The following is a 24,193-nucleotide window of genomic DNA, read 5'->3' as shown; positions in this document are numbered from 1 at the left end:
GGCCACCAGCTGCTTGAAGTACTGCAGTGCATCTCCTCCTCATGGACTGGACCAGATTTGTCAGTTCTTGCTGTGAGATGTTACCCCACTCTTCCACCAAGGCACCTGCAAGTTCCTGGACATTTCTGGGGGGAATGGCCCTAGCCCTCACCCTGCGATCCAACAGGTCCCAGACATGCTCAATTACTTCGACGATAAACACGAATCCGTCCATCACCCCTGGTGAGACAAAACCGTGACTCATCAGTGAAAAGCACTTTTTGCCACTCCTGTCTGGTCCAGCGAAGGTGGGTTTGTGCCCATAGGCGGCGTTGCTGCTGGTGATGTCTGGTAAGGACCTGCCTTACAACAGGCCTACAAGCCCTCAGTCCAGCCTCTCACAGCCTATTGCGGACAGTCTGAGCACTGATGGAGGGATTGTGTGTTCCTGGTGTGACTCGGGCAGTTGTTGTGGCCATCCTGTACCTGTCACGCAGGTGTGATATTCGGATGTACCAATCCTGTGCAGGTGTTGTTACACGTGGTCTTCCACTGCGAGGATGATCAGCTGTCCTTCCTGTCTCCCTGAAGCTGTCTTAGGCGTCTCACAGTGCGGACATGGCAATTTATTGCCCTAGCCACATCAGCAGTCCTCATGCCTCCCTGCAGCATGCCTAATGCACGTTCACGCAGATGAGCAGGGACCCTGGGCATCTTTCTTTGGGTGTTTTTCACAGTCGGTAGACAAGTCTCTTTAGTGTAATGGAAGTCCAATGATCCCCAGTAAGAGCCACAAAGTCCGCTTTCTGTAATGCATCTAATTTTGCTTGCTTTTCAGTGTGCACAAAACCGAGCTTTTATCAAGGCTTCGCTTGGGTAGTCTTTTGAAATGAAATTTTCCTTCGATCAGTCATAGGAACGCACTTTATTCCGACTCTAACATATTTGTAGCTCTGATGTGTGCATCAATGTAATCGATGTACCAGGAAATCATGCATTGACAAAAGTTCCCCTTTGCTTGGAACTGAAAGTGTGATTAAATGCATTATTTTTTTTAACGCGTTATGGAGTACATGCATCGAAGCTTCTCAGCTGTGCTTGTGCTAAGAAAAGGAAACATTTTAAAAATAACGTAACATGATTCTGTGTTAACCGCATATTTTTTCATACGTCTCAAACCAAGGGGATGCAAGGGTAAAATGAATCGTGAAGCATGCGTACATACTCAGTGCACCCCCTCTCGGGAATCAAACCTCAGATATCGGCGCTAGAGGCGAAGCCTCTACAATTGCGCCACAGCATGTGGCTTGTCTATTTGAGAGTATGTATATATATATACCCGCATATCGCAGTGGAGAAGTAGTGTGTTAAAGAAGTTATGAAAAAGAAAAGGGAACATTTTAAAAATAACGTAACAGGATTGTCAATATACAGTAATTGTTTTGTGAGTGTTATTGAGTGTTGCTGTCATCAAGGATTTGATTATCATTATTTCTTTCAATCAGGTTCGTATTTGTAGGATGTGTTGTGTTTAAGTTACATTCAGTGTTTGTCAATCGTTGTAAAGATAACAGGTTTCATTCATTGATTCGTTTCTTACTGCATCAATAAACAGCTCGTCTTCCTCTTTATCTGAGATGTGACACACTGCATGCACGGGTTTTTTTTTACACTGTCTTCCTTTAGCGGGACATTGACTTTTTCCACCGTGTGCTTTATTTCCGCAGTAGCTGCACTTATGAATATGCTTGTATGTATCAGACGCTTCATATTTTTTTGCTGCCTTCTCATTTGTGTAATTCGTTTTTTGTTCAGCACTCTTTGGAACTGTTGCTTTTTGTCTGTGCACTGCGTCAGTTCACGTGAGCCGCTCGGTGTACATGTATCAAAGGTTCCCAGCTGTGCTGGTGCCATCTCGTGCGATGTCCACGGCTGTATGTAATGTTAGCTAAGACCCGGCACTTAAAACTTTCTCTCGCAGTTTCGCTGAGTTTGTGCCAAATACCACCCTGACCATCTCATCTTCCTCTGCATAAGCACAGTCCTTCACCCGTGAATATTTAGCGACAGTGTTTCTATTGGTGTGCCGCTGACGGACGGCCTTATATGAGCAGGCACTAAATTACAAACGCCAGCGGCAGCCTGTCTATGAACTTAATTTAAACTTTAGGTTTACATCGTGCTTTGTTTCCGAAGTAGCAGAACTCATTAATATGGTTGTATATGTCACTCGCTCGCTTCTTATTGTTTCGCTGCCTTCTCAATTATATAATGCATGTTTTCTTCAGCGCTTTTTGGAGCTCTTCCTGGTTTTCTACGTACTGCGTTGACAGTCAGTTCACATGATTATGTGGGAGGCGTGATGATGTCACATGAAACTCCACCCCCCACGGCTTTCGAGCTCAACTCCATTACAGTAAATGGAGAAAAATAGCTTCCAGTTATGACCATTACGCATAGAATTTTGAAATGAAACCTGCCCAACTTTTGTAATTAAGCTGTAAGGAATGAGCCTGCCAAATTTCAGCCTTCAACCCACACGGGAACTTGGAGAATTAGTGATGAGTCAGTGAGTCAGTGAGTGAGTGAGTGAGGGCTTTGCCTTTTATTAGTATAGATTACCCAGAAAACGAAAGAATGCAAGAAAGAAAGAAAGAAAGAAAGCAAGGTAAAGAAACGGAAAGAATATCTTATTTATAAATGGCGCAAATATATTCACATGTACTTAACCTATATTACAACTATATACACATATAAATTAGACACCCAGACACACACAATCCCCACACATTCCCCAGTCCTTTATCTGAACTTTGTTTTAAAAGTTTATAATCACACGGCCTGGAAAGTCTGCAGTGAATCCAGCGACCAATCCTGATGTGCGCCGTGGACACGTTTACTTAAATTACATGTAAAGAAGCAATCTCACCGGCTCGGCGACAGTTCCTTTATTGAACAATGAAGTCCGTCTCACCAGGGTGACTCGGCGTTAGCGTCCATCCATGGCCGACGCCCGCTCTACAACAGACAAGTAAAGCTGTGAGGTCTGAATATTCCTTTTAGGTTAGCAGGCACCCCTTCTACGTGCACCCAACCGTCCTTATCACGGAGTCTTCCTTGCTTTACCGCTGGCTGCTTCTTTCCATTCAACTTCCCAGCTCTTTATTTAAACAGTTTTCCTTCTCACTTTTCTGCTCCTTCTTTCTCTTCTCCCTTTTCCTTCAAAACACGCGCCTCCTTGCCTATTTACATTCAGTTCCCCTTACGTCACACCATGGTACGTTTAGCAAGGACCCACAGACGTAGTTTGGCCCCCAATTCTTCTTAAAGAGATATCCCACAGACAGTTAATTACTGGGACATAATTACATTGACAATCAGGTTATGTTATTTTTAAAATGTTTCCTTTTCTTTTTCATAACTTCTTTAACACACTACTTCTCCACTGCGAAGTGCGGGTATTTTGCTAGTTTATAATATAGACCATGTAGTTATACCACACTGCCGACTAGAACACTGCATAAAGGGATAATTTTCCTGCAGATCATCTAACTTGGTCTACCTCATTCTCTGTATGAAATGTCCTCACACTGCACTCTATGTGGGAGAAACTGGATAAACACTCTGCCAAAGAATGAGTTTACAGAGGTTCCATATCAAGCATGGCAACGCAGATTTTCCTGTAGCAGCCAACTTCAACGCCATGGACACTGTGAGAGGGACTTTAAAGTCACAGTGCTTATGGGCAACTTCAGAACACAGCAAAAGAGAAAAAAATGGGAAGCTAAACTCATGCTAAAATGTAATACATTACAACATGGTTTAAATAGAGACAAAAGTATAGTGGCCATATATAAGGATTATTTACAGTATACACTCACCTAAAGGATTATTAGGAACACCTGTTCAATTTCTCATGAATGCAATTATCTAATCAACCAATCACATGGCAGTTGCTTCAATGCATTTAGGGGTGTGGTCCTGGTAAAGACAATCTCCTGAACTCCAAACTGAATGTCAGAATGGGAAAGAAAGGTGATTTAAGCAATTTTGAGCGTGGCATGGTTGTTGGTGCCAGACGGGCCGGTCTGAGTATTTCACAATCTGCTCAGTTACTGGGATTTTCACGCACAACCATTTCTACGGTTTACAAAGAATGGTGTTAAAAGGGAAAAACATCCAGTATGCGGCAGTCCTGTGGGCGAAAATGCCTTGTTGATGCTAGAGGTCAGAGGAGAATGGGTCGACTGATTCAAGCTGATAGAAGAGCAACTTTGACTGAAATAACCACTCGTTACAACCGAGGTATGCAGCAAAGCATTTGTGAAGCCACAACACGCACAACCTTGAGGCGGATGGGCTACAACAGCAGAAGACCCCACCGGGTACCACTCATCTCCACTACAAATAGGAAAAAGAGGCTACAATTTGCACGAGCTCAACAAAATTGGACAGTTGAAGACTGGAAAAATGTTGCCTGGTCTGATGAGTCTCGATTTCTGTTGAGACATTCAAATGGTAGAGTCAGAATTTGGCGTAAACAGAATGAGAACATGGATCCATCATGCCTTGTTACCACTGTGCAGGCTGGTGGTGTAATGGTGTGGGGGATGTTTTCTTGGCACACTTTAGGCCCCTTAGTGCCAATTGGGCATCATTTAAATGCCACGGGCTACCTGAGCATTGTTTCTGACCATGTCCATCCCTTCATGACCACCATGTACCCATCCTCTGATGGCTACTTCCAGCAGGATAATGCACCATGTCACAAAGCTCGAATCATTTCAAATTGGTTTCTTGAACATGACAATGAGTTCACTGGACTAAAATGGCCCCCACAGTCACCAGATCTCAACCCAATAGAGCATCTTTGGGATGTGGTGGAATGGGAGCTTCGTGCCCTGGATTTGCATCCCACAAATTTCCATTAACTGCAAGATGCTATCCTATCAATATGGGCCAACATTTCTAAAGAATGCTTGCAGCACCTTGTTGAATCAATGCCACGTAGAATGAAGGCAGTTCTGAAGGCGAAAGGGGGTCAAACACCGTATTAGTATGGTGTTCCTAATAATCCTTTAGGTGAGTGTATCTCTCTGACTGACCCACTTTGTATAAAAAAAACTTATCAAAAACTTCAAAAGACTTTGCTGGACAATTATTTTATGAAAAGATTTGGACCATACATTGTTCTCCTCTCTTACTAAATGAATCTTAGCCTGAAGAGGTCTATTAATTCTTTACATTTAAGATGTCTCACTTAAAGGTTTTCCAAAGTTGTTATTTGTCCTAGTCTGTATATATAAACACAGCGAACTCCAGTTTCTGTATTACATCTTGCCTAAAGAAGGGGCCTGATTTGCCTCGAAAGCTTGCATTTTATAATCTTTTTAGTTAGCCAATAAAAGGGGTCATTTTGCTTGACTTCTCACTAAATAAAGGCACAAAGCATCTGCACCATCCCCTTGCTGACTGTGTGTGTCCTCACTTGTCACGTCTCATCTTCTGGTACGTTATCAGTAGTTCCAGGTTTAAGAGGCTCCCAGAAACAATCAAGGAATAGAAGCTGACCCAGACCATAACATCCACATATTACAAAAAATATACTCTTTTTGAGAAATTACGCCAATGGGATTAGCAATTTTGTTGGGTTGAATGGCTTGTTGTTGCCAAGATTGTTCTATTGTACTAAAAACAGAATTTATCAAAGGGTGGAACCTAATCAGAGTGAAATTAAATTAAGTATGTGAATGATCACTCTGTTATTTGGATGTCAATGGCTACAGCGTAGAGGGAGTGCAGAATTTCAAGCTTCTGAGCCCCATCACTCCCAGTACTCGATATCAGAGGAAGTGAAGACATATGATTGGTAAAAAGAGCCAGTGGAGCGTGAGGGAGGTGTTGTGTTCAATCTTGCTTAAAGGGATGCAGGTAAAACTAGACAGGTGTTACATAAGCAAAACATCATTTTAAGAAATAAGGTAGTATGTCAAAAAGGGCCCCAAGCAACTAAAAGGCACCATAACAGGCTAAATGACTTCCTAAACAAGAAAGGTTTGTCATTACAAGCATAATGGAAGGGTGATGCAATGTACGACATCAGTCTCTTCTCATATCAGAGAAGAAGAAAAACTGGAAATATTTTCTAAATAAATGGTGAAAAAACACCACTCATTCTCTATATAAATCCATTAATTCCATTACAAAAACATGGGAAACCAAGGCCAGTCCCAGAAGAAATGAACACTGTGAAACTCGAATCCATCACAGGACAGACAGATTCAAACTTGAAGATTTAAAACCTGCAAGCAAATGAACACAAGCACTGAAATGTCAAAGAAGGTACAGAAAGATGACACAGAGAAAAAGAAAAAACACACAGTGCCAGTATTTCACATCTTGAGTGTTACAGTATTGCTGCAGAAAGTTTTCTCAAGTATTTATAAAAATAATAATAAAAATGCCAGTAGTTACAGAGTCATTTCCTTGGTTAATGTCTGAGTAGGACTGTGATTCCTTCCTACACTGTTGAAGTCCACTCCTTAACTTGTTTGTCCTCCTGTTTTCACGATACCATAGTTGGAGAGGTAATTGTCCTGCACTAAAGACAGTGTCAAGGGTCTACCCTTATTACATGAATAAGTCTGGGGGTCTTTGGTTGAAATCAAAGGATATCACTTGGTGATTTTCACTTTGATTAGGATATGTCTTTTCTGTACTGCAGCCAAATACATACTGCTCCTTGTTAAACCTTCTGAAATAAAACATGACTACAGGAAGATTTGTCCATGGTGGTTTTCAATAATGGTGATTCTGACATGTACTTCCTTAATCCAGTTGCTCTTCATCTACTTCCGTGGCCAGATGTTTTGAGAATGACACAAATATTAATTTTCACAAAGTTTGCTGCTTCAGTGTTTTTAGATCTTTTTGTCAGATGTTTCTATGGTATACTGAAGTAGAATTACAAGCATTTCATAAGTTCTAAAGGATTTTATTGACAATTACATTAAATTTATTCAAAGAGTCAATATTTGCAGTGTTGGCCCGTCTTTCTTTTTCAAGACCTCTACAATTCGCCCTGGCATGCTGTCCATCAACTTCTGGGCCAAATCCTGACTGATGACAGCCCGTTCTTGCATAATCAATGCTTGGAGTTTGTCAGAATTGGCGGGTTTTGTTTGTCCACCCGCCTCTTGAGGATTGACCACAAGTTCTCAATGGGATTAAGGTCTGGGGAGTTTCTTGGCCTTGGACCCCAAATGTCATTGTTTTGTTCCCTGTGCCACTTAGTTCTCACTTTTGCCTTATGGCCCGGTGCTCCATCATGCTGGAAAAGACATTGTTGGTCAACAAACTGTTGCTGGATGGTTGGGAGAAGTTGCTCTCAGAGGAATTTTTCATACCATCCTGTATTCATGGCTGTGTTCTTAGGCAAAATTGTGAGTAAGCCCACTGCCTTGGCTGAGAAGCAACCCCAGACATCAATGGTCTCAGGATGCTTTACTGTTGGCATGACACAGGACTGATGGCAGCGTTCACCTTTTCTTCTCCAGACAATCTTTGTTCCGGATGCCCTAAACAATCGGAAAGGGGATTCATCAGTGAAAATGACTTTACCGCAGCAGTCTTCAGCACTCCAATCCCTGTACCTCTTGCAGAATGTCAGTCTGTCCCTGATGTTTTTCTTGGAGAGAAGTGGCTTCTTTGCTGCCTTCTTGACACCAGGCCATCTTCCAAAAGTCTTCACCTCCTTCACTCTGCGAGCAGATACACTCACACCTGCCTGCTACCATTCCTGAGCAAACTCTGCACTGGTGGTGCCTAAGATCACAGGCATGAAAAAAGAATGGGACCAAAACATCCTCTGAGAGTAACTTCTCCCAACCATTCAAGAACAGTTTGGTGACCAACAATGCCTTTTCCAGCATGATGGAACACCAGGCTATCAGGCAAAAGTGATAACTAGGTGGCTCAGGGAACAAAACATTTAAATTCTGGGCCCATGGCCAGGAAACTCCCCAGACCTTAATCCCACTGAGAATGTGTGGTCAATCCTCAAGAGGCAGGTGGACAAACAAAATCCCTTCAATTCTGACAAACTCCAAGCATTGATTATGCAAGAATGGGCTGCCATCAGTCAGGATTTCGTCCACAAGTTGATTGACAGCATGCCAGGGCGAATTGCAGAAGGGCCAACACTGCAAATATTGTCACATAAATTTAATGTAATTGTCAATAAAAGCCTTTGGAACTTATGAAATGCTTGTAATTCTACATCAGTATATCATAGAAACATCTAAGAGAAAAATCTAAAAACAATGAAGCAGCAAACTTTGTGAAAATTAATATTTGTGTAATTCTCAATACTTTTGACTACGACTGTTTGCTACACCAAGAAAACTAAGCATCTCTGGTCCGCTAGCAAAAACTTGGCCTAAAACCCAATTTGGGATTAAAATACACTAACGGCATTCAAAGTCCAGAAAAACAAAGTTAACATATGTGATTTTAACAAATAACTGAGATGATGTTAAAAAACTAATAAAAAAGCTGAACTTGCAAAGAAAAAAAACATCAAGAGTACCCTTCTCTGAATGAATTCATTAATTATATGTATGCTTTTCAAGATAGTAGTAAATATGAAACAATTTACAGATTGTAATTGAAATGAAAATTAGTAATAAGGAAATGCATTTAGAACATTTGAACATTAGAATAATCTAGACGAGAACAGACCAATCAGCCCAACTAATCTCACCAGTCCTATCCACCTAACTTCTCCAAAATAACATCAAGTTAGTTTTTGAAGGTCCCTAAAGTTCTACTGTGCTACATGGTAACTTGTTCCATGTGTCTGTGGTTCTCTGTGTAAGGAAAACACTTTCTAATGTTTGAGCAAAATTTACTCTTAACAGGATTCTGTTATCCCATGTTTTTGTCAGTCAGTCAGTCATTTTCCAAACCACTATATCCTAACACAGGGTCACGGGGGTCTGCTGGAGCCAATCCCAGATAGCACAGGGTGCAAGGCAGGAGCAAATCCCTGGCAGGGGGTCAGCCCACCGCAGGGCACACACACCCACACACCAAGCGACAATTTAGGATCACCAGTGCATCTAACCTGCATGTCTTTGGACCAGAGCACCCAGAAGAAACACACACAGACATGGGGAGAACATGCAAACTCCACAAAGGGAGGACCCGGGAAGTGAACCCAAGTCTTGTTACTGCGAGGCAGCAGTGCTCCCATGTTTTTGTAACAGCCTACATCCACTATACTAATTCCATTAATAATTTTAACCATGTCAGTCATTTACTTAAACTGAAAAGGTTCAACTCCTCAAATCTTTCCTCATACCTCATTCCTGCAGTTCTGTAATCAGCCTCGTCGCTCTTCTCTGGTCTTTTTCCAGAGCTGCTATGTCCTTTTTGTAGCCCAGAGACCAAAACTGCATACAGGATTCCTGATGAGGCCTCACCAGTGTGCTATAAAGCTTCAGCAAAACCTCCTTGGACTTGCACTCCACACATAATAGTGCTATGAAACCTAACATACTGCTTGCCTTCTTAATGATTTTTGAATTCTGTTTGGTTGATAATGGCAAGCCTTCAACAACTCTTAGGTCCTTCTCATAAACGATACTTTCAACTTTCAGAGCTTTCATTGTGTATTCAAATCTAACATTCTTAGTTACTACATGCAATACTTTACCTTTACTTATATTAAATTTCATCTGCCACAAATCTGCCCAAGCCTGTATGCTGTCCAAATCCCTCTATAATGATTTAATGGAGTCTAGGGCATTTGACAATTCACGTAATTTGGTATCACAGTAAGTGTATTAATAATAAGTGCATTATAACTGTTATTTATACAAAAAAATACATCCATCTGTTCATCAATTTTCTAAACCTGCGTATCCAGTGTGGGGTCACAGGGATACCAGGAGTTGTATTTGTTAACTTTTACATTATTAAAATTTAAAAAAGAAGCACTGCATCGCCCAGAATAGAATGCCCTTTTTAGGATAAATGTACACAAATAAGTGAATGGATTTAAGTTAAAGACTGCTGGTCTAGGAGAGTCCGGGTAAAGTTGTTACAAGATACAAGATAAAACAAGTTACGTACCACAGTAGGTAAGCAATAAATCAATATATTATATTTTATAATACTGTCAGTTCATTCTTTATTATTGTATTTTGCTTTGTGCTTTAAAACACTGACTGCCACAGTGAAAACTGTTAAATTTGTACCCAATGGCAATGTAAAATCAGGGTGTTATTTTAATATACTTATTAAAAACATTTTGTTATTAAGCAAGCTGTGCAAAAAAAAATATTTTCTCCAAAAACAAATGTGTTTGACTTATCTTGTAGTTGGCACATAAATGTGTTTGACTTATCTTGTAGTTGGCACATGGAACAGAAAATACCTTGTGCATGCCAGCTATGTAATAACCAGTTAGGTGCACAACTCATTGCAATAGAATGTCATGTTTCTATTTGGAGATGCTGAGAGATATTCAGAAGGAAGTGGCTCTACATACATAAATTAATTTTGTGAATAATGAATGTCACCCAAACTATAGTTAGTAATAAATAACTAACTGAAAGTGAAATATTCTATTCTTTGAAGCCACACTGATTTTTCCTTCTTATTTCAGATGCCACTATCCTCTATTTACATGTGCTACCCATATTTTTGTATTTGGAGCTGTCGTTCCGGAGATGGTTTATGAGAAAACTTGTAGGTGGTAGCTATCTATCTATGGAGCGCCTAAAAGAAGTTCATTTCTTTTTAGCAGTCAACATGTTAATAAATAAGATAAAACCTTCCCAGAACGCATTAGGCCAAGATGCTTGCGTTTTTCTGGTCTCAGAGATTCACATGTGGGGTCAACTTAATGGTGTTATTGAAGGGTTAGGGATGTAAGGTACAGGATGGCAAGGGCTTCAGGCCTACAACAGGTAATTGAACGTGATAAAAGCCCCATCATCCTTTTCTGTGACCAAAGGCTACACCTGCAGGATGAACCTTAAAGGCTCCAAGGTCACCATTGCATCTAGATCTGTCTGCTTTTAGCCTAGTAAAGGCACCCAGATGACCTTAGTGACCACCTAGTCCCAGCTCTAAATCACCTTGGTGATTTTAACTTAAGGTTCAACATTCATTTTAGCTGCAGGTTAAATCTACTGTTTACTGTCAGGGTTTTGACAGCAGTGTAAGAGCTTTTATTGTGGGACTCTGGTGATTTCAAAATGTAGAGTGAGCACCTGCTCAAAATGTGTGATTTGTGATTTTGGTAATTCCAGCTCTACAACATTCTTCACATGGGTTTGGACTGCAAAATGTCAAAGGTTTATGTCTAGCTATTACCTAACTGGCACTGTGTGAAAAGTTATTGTGCCCAAGTTAAATCAACTCCATTTAAAAGATAAGTAGAGTCAGCTGATTGACCACAGCAGGCTTGATTAGTGCCAGCCTCAGTCATTAGAAAGCGTCCTTATGATTTCATACTCATCTTACCAGCACAGAGATTCACAAGTACATTAAATAATGGTTAAAGGATAATTCCTGAAGGGGTTTAGAAAAAGATTTATTGATATCTATCAGGCTGTAAAAGGCCACAAAGCCAGGGCACTGGAACTCCACCAAACCACACTGAGAGTCATTGTCTCCAAAAGGAAAACACTTTCAACAGTAATGAATCTTTATGGGGTGGCTAGTCTGACAAAATTATTCCAACAGAAACAGTGCAAATCATCATCCAGGAAGTCCCCAAGGATCCAAAAAAATAATCAAGGAATTACAGACTTTTCCTGCACCAGCAAAGGTGAGTGTTCATGACTCCATCATCAGGAAGGCACTGGGTGAAAAACACACAATGAAGAACTAATTGGTCAGGTCTGAGGAGAGGGGGCTGCAGCCGGTATATTGTTCCAGGGCCTATGAAGCTCAAGGGGTCCCATGAAGCCCAACACATCCCATAATTTTATTTATAATTTGAACATGTATTTATTTAATTCATTTAATTGTTGTTGTATTTTTTTTAATTTTTCGACTCAGTATTGAGTCTGATCTGGGAAAACTGATTAGTTTTGATTATGTAATTCAGAGTTTCTCCAGGAAAAACACCAGGAAAGCACCTTTGTTCAGCAGACAATAAATGCCATTATAAACATCTTTTTCTATTATAAATATATTACTTTATTATTACATTTACTGTATACCTATACATACTTATCTAAATGTATCAATGTAATCTATGATTGTTAGAAATAAATAATAATATACACACATACATGTGTGTAGAATTTTGTATAAGGGCCCACACACCTTCTTTGTACCGGACCCTGTATTTTCTCTCGGCGGCCATGCTATTGGTTATCAAGAAGACCGTAAATGTGCTCCTTTGTCACGAAGCACCTGAATGGTCCCCAAACCTTAAGGGAAAATTCCCACTGGACAGATTCGACACAAATACAGTTTTTTGGGTGATATGAGTCCCTTTATGACTTACATAAAGAACAAAATAACATTACACAATAAGACCATCAGTCAAACATGGTGGTGGCAATGTGGTGTGGGGACGTTTTGTTATTTCAGGACCTGGATGATTGACTTGAGATAATTAAATTCAACTCTGTATCAGAAATATGTTAAGGAAAATGTCCAGTCATTTGTTCCTTAGATGAAGCTGAAGTGTAGCTGTCTCATGCAGCAAAACAATAATCCAAAAACAGGGCCACATCTCAATGCCTGAAAAGAAGAACATCTGACTTGTTGATTGACCTAGTAAAAGTTCAGACTTAAACTCGACAGAGATGCTGTGGCAGCACCTAAAACAAGCAAATCAAGCTCTGAAACCTAAAAATGTTTCTAATTTGAAGCAGTTCAAGAGGGTTATTCTAACCATACACTCCTAAAAATAAAGCTTGCAGAGTGGTCGTTCAGAGCAATGCCATGGGGGAACCATTTTTGGTTCCCAAAAGAACCATTCAGATGAAGGTTACAGAAAGAACCTTTTTGTTTTGATCAACATGATGCCCCCATAAATTGAACTGAACTGATGATAAAAGATTTGTGAAATACCAAAGCATTTGTGATTCTGTGATTTGAGAAGGACTCAAAGTTCAAAGAACCAGTATCATATGCAAAGGACCCTTCACAAAATGAAATGATTCTTTTTCAAGTAATAGTTCAACCAGGCCTGTCGCGACAAGGCAGGCAAACCAAGCAATTGCTTGGGGCCCCGAGCTGGCCTGGGGCCCCAAGACAACGACTGGTTAAGAATAAAATGCAGCAACAAACTGTGTGAGCGCCAATTGATAGTGAATGCAGTAAAGTGCAATGACACTGTTATCGGGATCCCCCTCAAGGGGGCCCCCCTCGCTGACAGCAGCCAGCCAACCACGCGATCTCTGCTGCCGGCAAAATACAAAACTTCCTCGGCAGTCATGAAGCGGAATTATGCTTCAGGAAGCCAAAAAAGAAAGAAAAGAAAGGAAGAGGAGGATAAGAAAAAACAAAACAGTGGTAAGTGATAAATTACACACATAAAATAGCTCTACTTGTCTTGTGCAAATGGTGCAATTTTGCAGCAGGTAGGCTAGCAGAAATATGTACATGTATGGCTATGCTGTGGTTCCTTTGCGTGCGTGCGTGCGTGCGTGCGGGGGGCCTCCATGTCCATTTTGCTTGGGGCCCCCAAATTCCTTCAAACGGCCCTGAGTTCAACAAGGATCCACACAGCCCAGTAAAGTGCCATTTCACAAACTTCATTTTTAGGAGTGTAGCCATTGCAACTAAAGGAGCTGCAGCCAGGTGTTAAGTGTAAGGAAGAAGTTACTTCTGAGACAATGGCAGTTGGTGTTGGATAAATTAGTTGTTTTGTTATTAAAAGTGTTGTATATTAAAGGTACTTTTATCCACTATTAGATTTTATTTGAATACAATAAAGTATTCAGTGTCAAAAATTTGCCGAAAGAGAGAAAATCGGGAGGGTGGCAAATACCTTTTCACTGAACTATTTTTCCCATTCTGTCAATTACATGTAATATTATAAAATTTACCCTTTAATTATGTACTTTCTAAAAATGATGCGGACTAAAGACTCCTGATTTTTTCTTTTACATTAAGAACTCAACTTCAGGAGGCAAATGATTCAAGGCAAGTTATAATCTTAGTGAAAGATGCTTGACTATACAGTTAATTATTGTTCAAATAATCAGCAGCAAGTTCAGACATTTATAGCTTATCTGGAGGAAGCCAAATAAACTTTTTAGTTTAAAATGTGATTACATTTAAAGCATGCAGTTTAATAGTATTGCAGTGAAGTATTTAGAGCATGAGAACTTTGCCCATGAGCGTGCACAACACTGAACACAGAGATCGTTGTTTAAATTCTTTAATAGTAATAAGATGTTAAACATTCAAAAATTTGAAAAAGCCACAGAATGTGCACATTGTATTTTGTTTTTCTCATTTATTTTTAACAAAACCGTCTAACTATAACCACAACTCAACCATTATTGAACAATGAGTTCAACCCTGAAAGGGAAATACTGCTGAATTTCAAGTGGTACACTTGTTTGATATGATGTCCAGCTTTGGTTGATAACCTTACTGAGCTTTTGAAGAACTGGGTCCTTAGCAGTGTAGTTTCCTAAATCATCAAGCCATGATAATGAAATTTGCTTGACTTCCATGACTTCAAAATCAGCTGTTTCATTTTCATGTTCTTTCTGGGTGCACAAGACAAAGATCAACAAGATACATGTGTTTACCTTTATTGTACACAAAGCTAAGGCGATATCATTGCAGCTTTAGCATCATGCGTTGCAGTCTGGCTGGGACTATATATATATATCAGGTCAGGTCAGGTCAGGTCAGGTTGGGGAGCATGCACTGGCACAGCATGTTGCTGCATCCAAAATACTACGAAACAGCTCGGAATCCTGGTTGGCAGCCCCCCTTGCAGACACACAGTCCGTTCCACCCTGCGGAAATGACCATCTCTCTGCCACAGCCAGGTGTTACATGGGTGTGTCCTTGGCCTGGTCCATTCGCTTGGGCCATCAACAATGAGAATCCTGCGATTCAGATGCACCTTGGGGAATAGGGCCACATGGCCATAGTACCATAACTGATGCACCCAAGGTCAAACCAGCGGTACCCAAGGATTCTCCGAGAGACACAGTAACAAAGGAGTCCAGTCTTCATCTCAGGCTGGCCAAGATATCCAGTAACATTGAGGGGATCTCAAGATGAAGGCAGCTCAATCAACTGAGTCAAACACTTTATGAAAATCGACAAGTGTTGCAAAGAAGCTCTGTCGATATTCATGTTTGGGCTCCATGAGAACCCTCAGTGACAGCATGCAGTCGATGGTAGACTTCTTAAGGCATAAAACAAGACTGCTCCAGTCACTGATAGCTGAACAGCGTGATCATGGATCTTATTGAGGATGACCTTATCAAGGACCTTACACGGCACAAGAGCAGTGTTATTCCCCTGTTGCTGCCACAATCCAGGAGATCACCATTTCCTTTCCAGAGAAGGACGAAAGTCCGGTTTTCTAGTCAGTTGGGATGATGCCCATCTCCCAAATTGAAGAAAAGATTGATTGCAATGCCAGGAGGACAGCCTTACCACCAGAATGAAGAAGTTCACCCTGAAAACTGCACATCCCTGCAGCCTTCCCTACCCTCAGCTAGTTCAGAACCTGTGCAATCTCAGTGACATTGGATGGTTCACAGCTAATTGGAGGATCAGCCTCATGAACTGCGGACCCAGAGATATCCAATGTCCTAGCTGGAGGATCAGCTTTAAACATCTGTTCAAAGAAGATAGCCCAGCGAGTCAAAACTGTAGTGTCATCTATAAGGACGTTTCCATCAGTTGCCCTGATTGTGACTAGAATAGATTTGAATGTGAGTAATGCTTTGATTCTTCTGTAAGCATGATGAGGGTCGCTAGACCACAGATGGTGTGTCACTGTGGTGTCTCACTTGCTCACAGATTCCTTTATTTTTTACTATTAGTTTACTCTTTATCATAAGAGTGTCATTTCCTGATCAAAATATGGTCCAAATTTTAAAGGAGGGTCTTTTGTGTTCTACAGGGCCAATAAAAAGGGGGTAACCTCAAAAAGCTCAACGTCTTACATAACTAGACATCAAAACGAGTGGAATTATATATCATACAATATGTGGGGGGCAGTATCTCGTACCGAAGAGGCGTCATAGATAGATAGATAGATAGATAGATAGATAGATAGATAGATAGATAGATAGATAGATAGATAGATAGATAGATAGATAGATAGATAAATGGTCCGGATCTAATCATGCAGATCCAGATCGTCTAGATCAGGGGTCCCCGGTCCGCGGCCCAATACCATGCAATGCCCCCTTCACTGAGGCCACTTTTCAGAACGCTAGGCGGGTGGGGCTTTGCAGCGGCGTAGAGAGAGGAGAGAGACCGAGGTGAGTGAGTATTACAACGAAGTATTTTTATGTTTCTGACAGTTTCCCCATATGACACGAGTCTATAGAAATCCCGTTACTACGAAGTACATTCAGCAGCAGGTACTTTCATTACAACGAAGTGACCTTGTAATGCTTGAATGAATCATCCACAGAGCAGTTAGTTCTGTGGTTGCAGCTCAGTTTTGCACATTTGCACAACGATCCTCAAACAGAAACATTATAAAAAATGTTCTTCGAACTTTCCTCGTACTGTTTTTTGCTGTTTTTGTTTTCTATGGTTTTCAGTGATACCTTTTGCTTATCGCTCGTCAACATTTGAAAAACATCCATCGGAATTTAACTCATTGTCACCCTTCTATAGAAACGGCAGACATGAAAAAACGATAAGTGTTAATGTTTGTGACGTGCAATCTGTTGGAATGACAAATGCAATGCATATGCCTTTGTTATATGCAAAAAAGAAGAAACATCTCGAGTTGCAAACGCACGCGAGCTGCTGCATTTGAAGACGGCGAAAAAGCCGTTTTTATGTGGTTCAGTGATGCTCCTTCAATAAACATTCCTATTAATGCGGCAATCATTCAAGAAAATATGTGGTTTTTAAACTCTCTCGGGACCTCCGTCAACCGGACAACACGCTGTGACCCTGATGTTTCCCTGCCCCGGCAATGGACAAACAATCTTACACAGATGCTGCAATCGCGCTTCGGGATGCACTTCAGTGTGACGTTCCCGTTGGGTGGGGGGATCCCAAAATAGTTCAGAGACTTTACAATATGAGGAAGAAGAAGAGGATTATTCGGCTTCTGATTGATAACTGTGCTGCCCACAACATACTTCCATATTCAGATAATGTTCGCGTTGAATTCCTCTCACCCAATTGCACAGCAGTGCTTCAGCCATTGGATTTGGATATCATTCACACCCTGAAAGTGTGTTGTCGCAAGGAAATGCTGAGAAACATTCTCGTCAGCATAACTTGTAGGCAGGAGAAGATTAAAATTAACACGAAAGAAACTATTGAAGCTGCTTCCATTTCCAACATCCTGTCTTTGTGAGGCAGTGTTTTCTGCAGTGACAGCAACCAAAACGAGATTACAGAGTAGACTGAACATAAAAGCAACACACTTCGCGTGTCACTGTCTTCCGTCGTCCCCAGATGGGATCTTCTGGTTGCAGGAAAACAAGTTCAGGGCTCCCACTGATTCTGCATTATGGTAAGCTGTATAATTTCTATTACGATATTATAACTTAATAATAATAGAAATGTATATAAATGGTGTATAAAACTTCCCCTAGGGATTCAGGGGGCATGTGGCTGGACAGTTACTGGGCAATGGGCTTTCAAAAGGGCGCAGTGCGTTACGCAAATAAAACATCTCAGCGAGAAGAGGAGGGTGGAAGGAGCGCGACAGACAGGATGGAAGGTGGAAGGTGCCTGAACAGAAGCGCTATTGGTGGGCTTTGTTGACAGGGAGCAGGCGAGCACACTGTGCGGATGATATGAGGGACCAAACAGGCCATAAATCATATATTTCTGTGTGTAATCTATTGGTTTACGTGTGAACACTATTGGTTTATGAATATTTACTATCGGTTTGCATGCATACTTAATTGGTTTGCTTGCGTACAATACTGGTTTCATTCATATGAATTATATTGGTTTGTGTCCGTATATTATCCGTTTGTACGTGTATGTCACTGGTTTGCATATGAACTATATTGATTTGCGTGTGTATATCACTGGTTCCAGTACGTTTGTTATTGGTTTGTGAGTGAACTGCATTGGTTTACGCTTGCATGTTATCGGTTTGCGTATGAATTATATTGGCTTGCGTTCTGTGTCGGACTAACAATGGATTTGCGTATGCACTATATTGGTTTCATGCATGTCTTATACTGGTTTCATGTGGGTAACCTGTCGATTTTGCGCTTGAACTCTATTGGTTGTATGTGTGCACTATGTCGGTTTCGCGTATGAAACATATTGGTTATGCGTGCGCACCCTATCGCAACTCTGTGTATGAACTATATCGGTTCTGCGTGTGAACTATATTGGTTGTTAAAGGGCCGGTAGAGTCATTGAGTGTAAAGAGAAGTGTCTAGGAGACGCATCTGCGTTTAAGCGGCACTGTATATTTTTTCCGCACCATACGTTTGCGAAAGGACTTGGTGGTAATTATTACTATTTAACAGAATCTACCCTTGAGTCTGTAATGAACACAAGGCTGAAGTTAGGTACGTATTCGGCCGTCTTCTTATTCGGTCCCATCTACATGCTTGCTTGCAACCCGCAGCTGTACTTGTTCACACAGTATTTGCAAAATTGTTACTTATTCTAAAGGCAAAATATTCAACATTTACGATTGACGTCTTTATGCAACATAACATTTAGTTACTACTAGTTACATTTATTATGCCCGGTGACCCCGCACCGCACAGACAGGTGAAGTGACTTGCTCAGGGTCACACAGTGTCAGTCTCAGAACTTGAGCCCACGAACAAAGGGTTGAAAGTGCAAAGCCATAACCGCAATGCTTGCACATCTATAACGTGTATATTAATTGACTAAACGTGTCCATTCTATGAAAAGCTAAACATTTAACATTTAGGGTCTGCATGGGTCAGTTACATCATATTGGGCCACCTTACCTTTCACAGTTTTGTGAAAAGACAGATGCGTTTTTTAAGATGCAGCGGAGTTTTGCTCTGCCCAGTGGGAGTATCAGGGTGAAACTGACAATGTATTTCCACTTCAAGATCAGATAAATGGGATTTACTGTGATATTTAATGGGCACTGTAAAGTGTTAAATGGCGTTGGGCCACCTTAATTTTCATAGTTTTGTGACATTGGCATATATAAACTTGTCCAGGATAGATTCCTTTGTTAAATTAGAGTTTAACAATTTTGACCCGTGCAGGACCAAAATGTGGAATATTTATTTTTTCAAATAATGGATCAGTCTGTAATGATGCCGATTAATGTACACACTGTAGAGTATTTTGCATCACTGTTATAATAGAATAAGAAGCTGCTTTGCAAAAGCTGTGTGAATAAGTAGCTGACTGCAAGCTTATACTGGGAGTAGCTGGGAGTGAATAAAATGCCAGCCGAATGCGAACCTAACTTCAGCCCTGTGATCATTTCAGAATTAAGGGAAAATACTGGTAAAAAGAATTACCACCAAGCCCTTTCACAAACATACAGTGATGTGCAAAAGTATTCAATCCCTTTAAAAGTAATCCTAATTTTCTGCATGACAAAAGATTTGTCCACATATTTATCCATTTGTTTTTTTAATGTGAACTCTTGTGTTGTAACAAAAAATTATCAAACTCCAAATAACTTAAGAAAAACTCCAAAGTGATTGTTTACCTAAGTATTCAAGCCCAACACTTTGTCAAGAACCTTTTTGCTGCAGTAACAGCCTTTATTCTTTTGGGGTACATAAATATACCCCAGTTCTGCACATTGCTCAGGCGTGATTCTTCCCTATTCTTCTTGGCATGATTTCTAGGTACCGTCTATGTTGGTGGGATGTAATCTCTGAACAGCAGTTTTCAAACAATGCCCCAGATTCTCAACAGGGTTAAGATCAGGGCTTTGATTTGGCCATTCCGAAACATTCACCTGTCTGTTTTTGAGCCATCCCAGTGTCACTTTGGTCTAATGCTTAGGGTCATTGTCATCTTGAAAGCTTTAAATTCATAGTAGACTGGAACGAGTTCACTTCCAATATTGTGTGGTATTTGTGCCCATCTATTGTCCCTTCAACTCTGACAAAATTCTCAGTCCCAGCACATGAAAAACATCCCCGAAGCAAGATGCTGCCACCACCATATTCCACTGTAGGTCTGGTGTTTCTTGTGGCATGGGCAGTGTTTGTTTTATGCCACACATTCTGTACCTCTTTGAAGTCTGAGAAAAAAAGTTCTATTTTAGTTTCATTTGACCATAAACCCTTCTCCCCACATTTAACTGGAAACACGCCATATGTGTTTTTATGTGGACCATCATAAGGAATGGGTTCCTTCTTGCCACCTTCCTGTAGAGGCCTGTTTAATGGAGAGCTCTTGAAATTGTGGACCTCTACACCTTCACTCCAGTTTCAGCCAAAAAGCATTGCAAACATCTGAGAGTGACGTTTGGATTTCTAGTTTCCTCTCTCTCCAGTTGATGTCTAACTCTGATGTTCAGTCTTCAGGGACGGCCTGTTCTAGTAAGAGTCAGGGTGCTGTGATGAACCTTCCACTTTCTGATGATGGATCCAGCAGTGCACAATGGGACATCAGACTCTTGATATTTTTATAATTATTTCCTGCTACCTTGTGCATTTCAATAACTTTATTTCTCACATCAGCAGAATGCTCCTCTCTCTTGATTTTTTCAGTGACTGTCCAGCAAAGACTACGGCCCCTACGAAGGGGGCTTTTAATATCCAGAGAGAAAGGAGCACCTCATTATGTTTAATATGACTGTCAAATGTCTGCCACCTTTGTAATTAATTTGTCATTGGTGTAAACCTGGAGCTTCCAAAGCACAACTGCAGAAGTTTAAACACTTACGTAAACACTAACTTTGGAGATTTTCTTCTTCAATTAAATGTCTACATAAAATAGTTTATTTTGACTTTGGAAATGTTTTGTTACAGCATAAGAAAAAATATGGAATGAATAAATATGTGTACAAATATTTTGTCTTGCATAAAATTATGACAACTTTCATGGGGATTGAATACTTTTGCACGTCACAGTATGTTTGTGAAAGGGTTTGGTGGTAATTATTTTTAAGTTAGGTGCACATTCAGCTGCCTTTTTATTCACTTCTAGCTACATCCAGTATAAGCTTATACTCAGCTACTTATTCACAAACCTTCTTCTATATTAACAGCAAGGCAAAATATTCTACAGTGTGTACATTAATCCGCAAACTGATCCATTATTTGAAAAAATAAATATTTGAGATTTTCAACCAAAACTTGAACAGGTTGAAAATGTTAAACTCAACTTTAACAATGGAATCTGTCCTGGACAAGTTTATATTATCCTAATTAATATACATGTTGTAGATGTGCAAGCATTGTGGCGCAGTGTTTAAGACTGCACTTTTAAACTGAGTTCGTGGGTTCAAGTCCTGATAATGACACTATGTGACCATAAACAAGTCACTTCACCTGTCTGTGCAGCACTGGGCGAATCTAACCAGTAGTATCTAAATGTTGTATGTTGGATAAAGGCGTTAGTAAATGTAGAATATTTTGCCTTCAGAATGAATAACTGGTTTCAAAAGTTGTGTGAAAACGTACTGTGGCTGGGTGCGAGCAAACATGATCCAGGAAGCAAATAAGAAGACGGCCCAATACGCACCTAACTTCAGCCTTGTGTTCATTACAAACTCAAGGGTAGATTCTGTTAAACAGTAATAATTACCACCAAGTCCTTTTGCAGACGTATTGTTCGGAAAAAATATACAGTGCCGTTTAAACGCAGATACATCTCCTAGACACTTCTCTTTACACTCCATGACTCTACCGGCCCCTGAGGTCCTGTTTCTTGCCCCGCCCATTTCCTCTGAAGATCACGTGAACAACCAATAGAGTTCACACGCAGAACCGATATAGTTCATACACAGAGTTGCGATAGGGTGCGCACGCATAACCAATATGTTTCATACGCGAAACCGACATAGTGCACACATACAACCAATAGAGTTCAAGCGCAAAATCGACAGGTTACCCACATGAAACCAGTATAAGACATGCATGAAACCAATATAGTGCATACGCAAATCCATTGTTAGACCGACACAGAACGCAAGCCAATATAATTCATAGGCAAACCGATAACATGCAAGCGTAAACCAATGCAGTTCACTCACAAACCAATAACAAATCGTACTGGAACCAGTGATATACACATGCAAATCAATATAGTTCATATGCAAACCAGTGCTATGCATATACAAACGGATATAGTTCACACACAAACTGATAATATACGGACACGAACCAATATAGTTCATATGAATGAAACCAGTATTGTACGCACGCAAACCAATTAAGTATGCATGCAAACCGATAGTAAATATTCATAAACCAATAGTGTTCACACGTAAACCAATAGATTACACACAGAAATATATGATTTATGGCCTGTTTGGCCCCTCATAGGATGAGAAGGAGCAGCAGCACGATGTGCGGGAACAGCGCGGACTGAATGAGCAAGTACAGGAGAACTTAAACGTAAGAGCGACGTGCTTGTTTTACTGAAGTGGAAGACGAACCATGTTAAAGGAGTTAAGCGAGTCCGATTGCGATTAAAACGTTGAGGTGTCTCCCACGGCTGGAACAGTGGAAGTTTAGTTGGAAGCCAGTTAATAAAGGTAAATTAGTGAGTCCAAACTCCAGAAACGCGTCCTGACGTTGTTCCCCCTCACAGTCCCCCTCCCCCGAATGGTTGTGGGTGTTACAGTATTAATTAATTTAAGACCCGAAGCAGTTCGAGCAAATGTCTGAGTGAGGGTCCGTCTCCTGTAACTACTTTTGGACTGGTGTGTTGGGTTGATATACAGTGTGTGTAAAAGTAAAATAATAATAATAATAATAATAATAATAATAATAATAATAATAATGGATGGAAAGATGTGAATGTGGAATCAGCAGACGCCTACCCAATATATTTGAATAAAACAAGCAAACGAACGGGAAAAGACTGAAACGAGTCATTTAGTCAGTAGAGTGTTTTTAGTTGGGTTAGCTTAGCGCAGCAGTTCAAGCTGATAACACGCACTCGCGGCTGCCCTCCTAAGTTTGATCTTGTCCGGGAGTTTCAGATATTCATCTAAGATGGAAGGATTTCTCTTACTCAGTAAGAAGAATACATTTGATCTGTCTATAAAAGGAATCACATCCAGCACAGACAACTTTTCGGAGTTTAGCACGCGTGAGTCCGTTAGACATTTTGGACGTTTCAGTACTCCAGACTTTATCTGCTCGGGTGTATGTAAAGAGCAGTCCAGTCTGCCGTTTCGTCACTTCGCACCCACCTAAGCGGTGGATTATTTAGAGCATTATTCTTTTTACAATTATAATATTTTAAATATTATAGATGTTTAAATTTCCTTTAGAAAAAAAAGAAATTTATGTTGAAACAAAGCATTTTTTCCTATGTAACTGATGTAAATTTAGGAATATAAAGAATAGAACTGGACTGAAAAAAGAGGCAAACTGTTGAATGATGACATGGTTTTATATTTTTAAATATTTTTCTTTTTTTTACAATGATGCTAAATGCTGAAGTTTATACTTTTCTGTGCTCTATATTTTCACAGGGTAAATGAAAACAGTTAATCAGCCCAGATGTATTTAAGCCAGTAAATATAAACGAAATTAGATCACTTCTTAGAAGACTGAGAAGGGCCGTTTTCAAAAGAAAATTTAAAAAACTATATTAGGTTCATTTATTACACAACCTCAGAGTGCTGCCCATGGATTAAAGGATGATGAAAAATAATAATAATTACATTACACCTAATTAAGTAAACAGGAAACCACTCAAAAATGAGGACCTTCATAGTTTTAGCAGCATCAGTAAGCAATTCTGAAATCCCAAACTTGGTGATTAAGCATAAAAAGCCTTAACAGTGAAACACAAACCTTGAAATACGATGTGAGCAGTGAACTGGAATTCAGTTTTCTTGAAGGCAAGCGCAGTGGCC

The 24,193-nt window shown here is 40.3% G+C and overlaps 1 protein-coding gene across 1 annotated transcript in view; it reads right to left on the bottom strand.

The window, feature by feature from the left end:
- Positions 1 to 24,187, bottom strand: part of LOC120542539 (extracellular calcium-sensing receptor-like) — a 50,487-nt gene extending 26,300 nt beyond the window's left edge. Inside the window, exon 1 of the mRNA XM_039775066.1 lies at positions 24,132 to 24,187. The gene's annotated coding sequence lies outside the window, so the exon portion shown is untranslated. The remainder of the gene's footprint in view (positions 1 to 24,131) is intronic.
- Positions 24,188 to 24,193: the final 6 nt, after the last annotated feature.

This window comes from Polypterus senegalus, chromosome 13 (genome assembly GCF_016835505.1).
Source record: "Polypterus senegalus isolate Bchr_013 chromosome 13, ASM1683550v1, whole genome shotgun sequence".
Lineage (NCBI taxonomy): Eukaryota > Metazoa > Chordata > Cladistia > Polypteriformes > Polypteridae > Polypterus > Polypterus senegalus.
The sequence above is the reverse complement of the archived record's forward strand: the minus strand, read 5'-3'. Positions and strand labels throughout refer to the sequence as shown.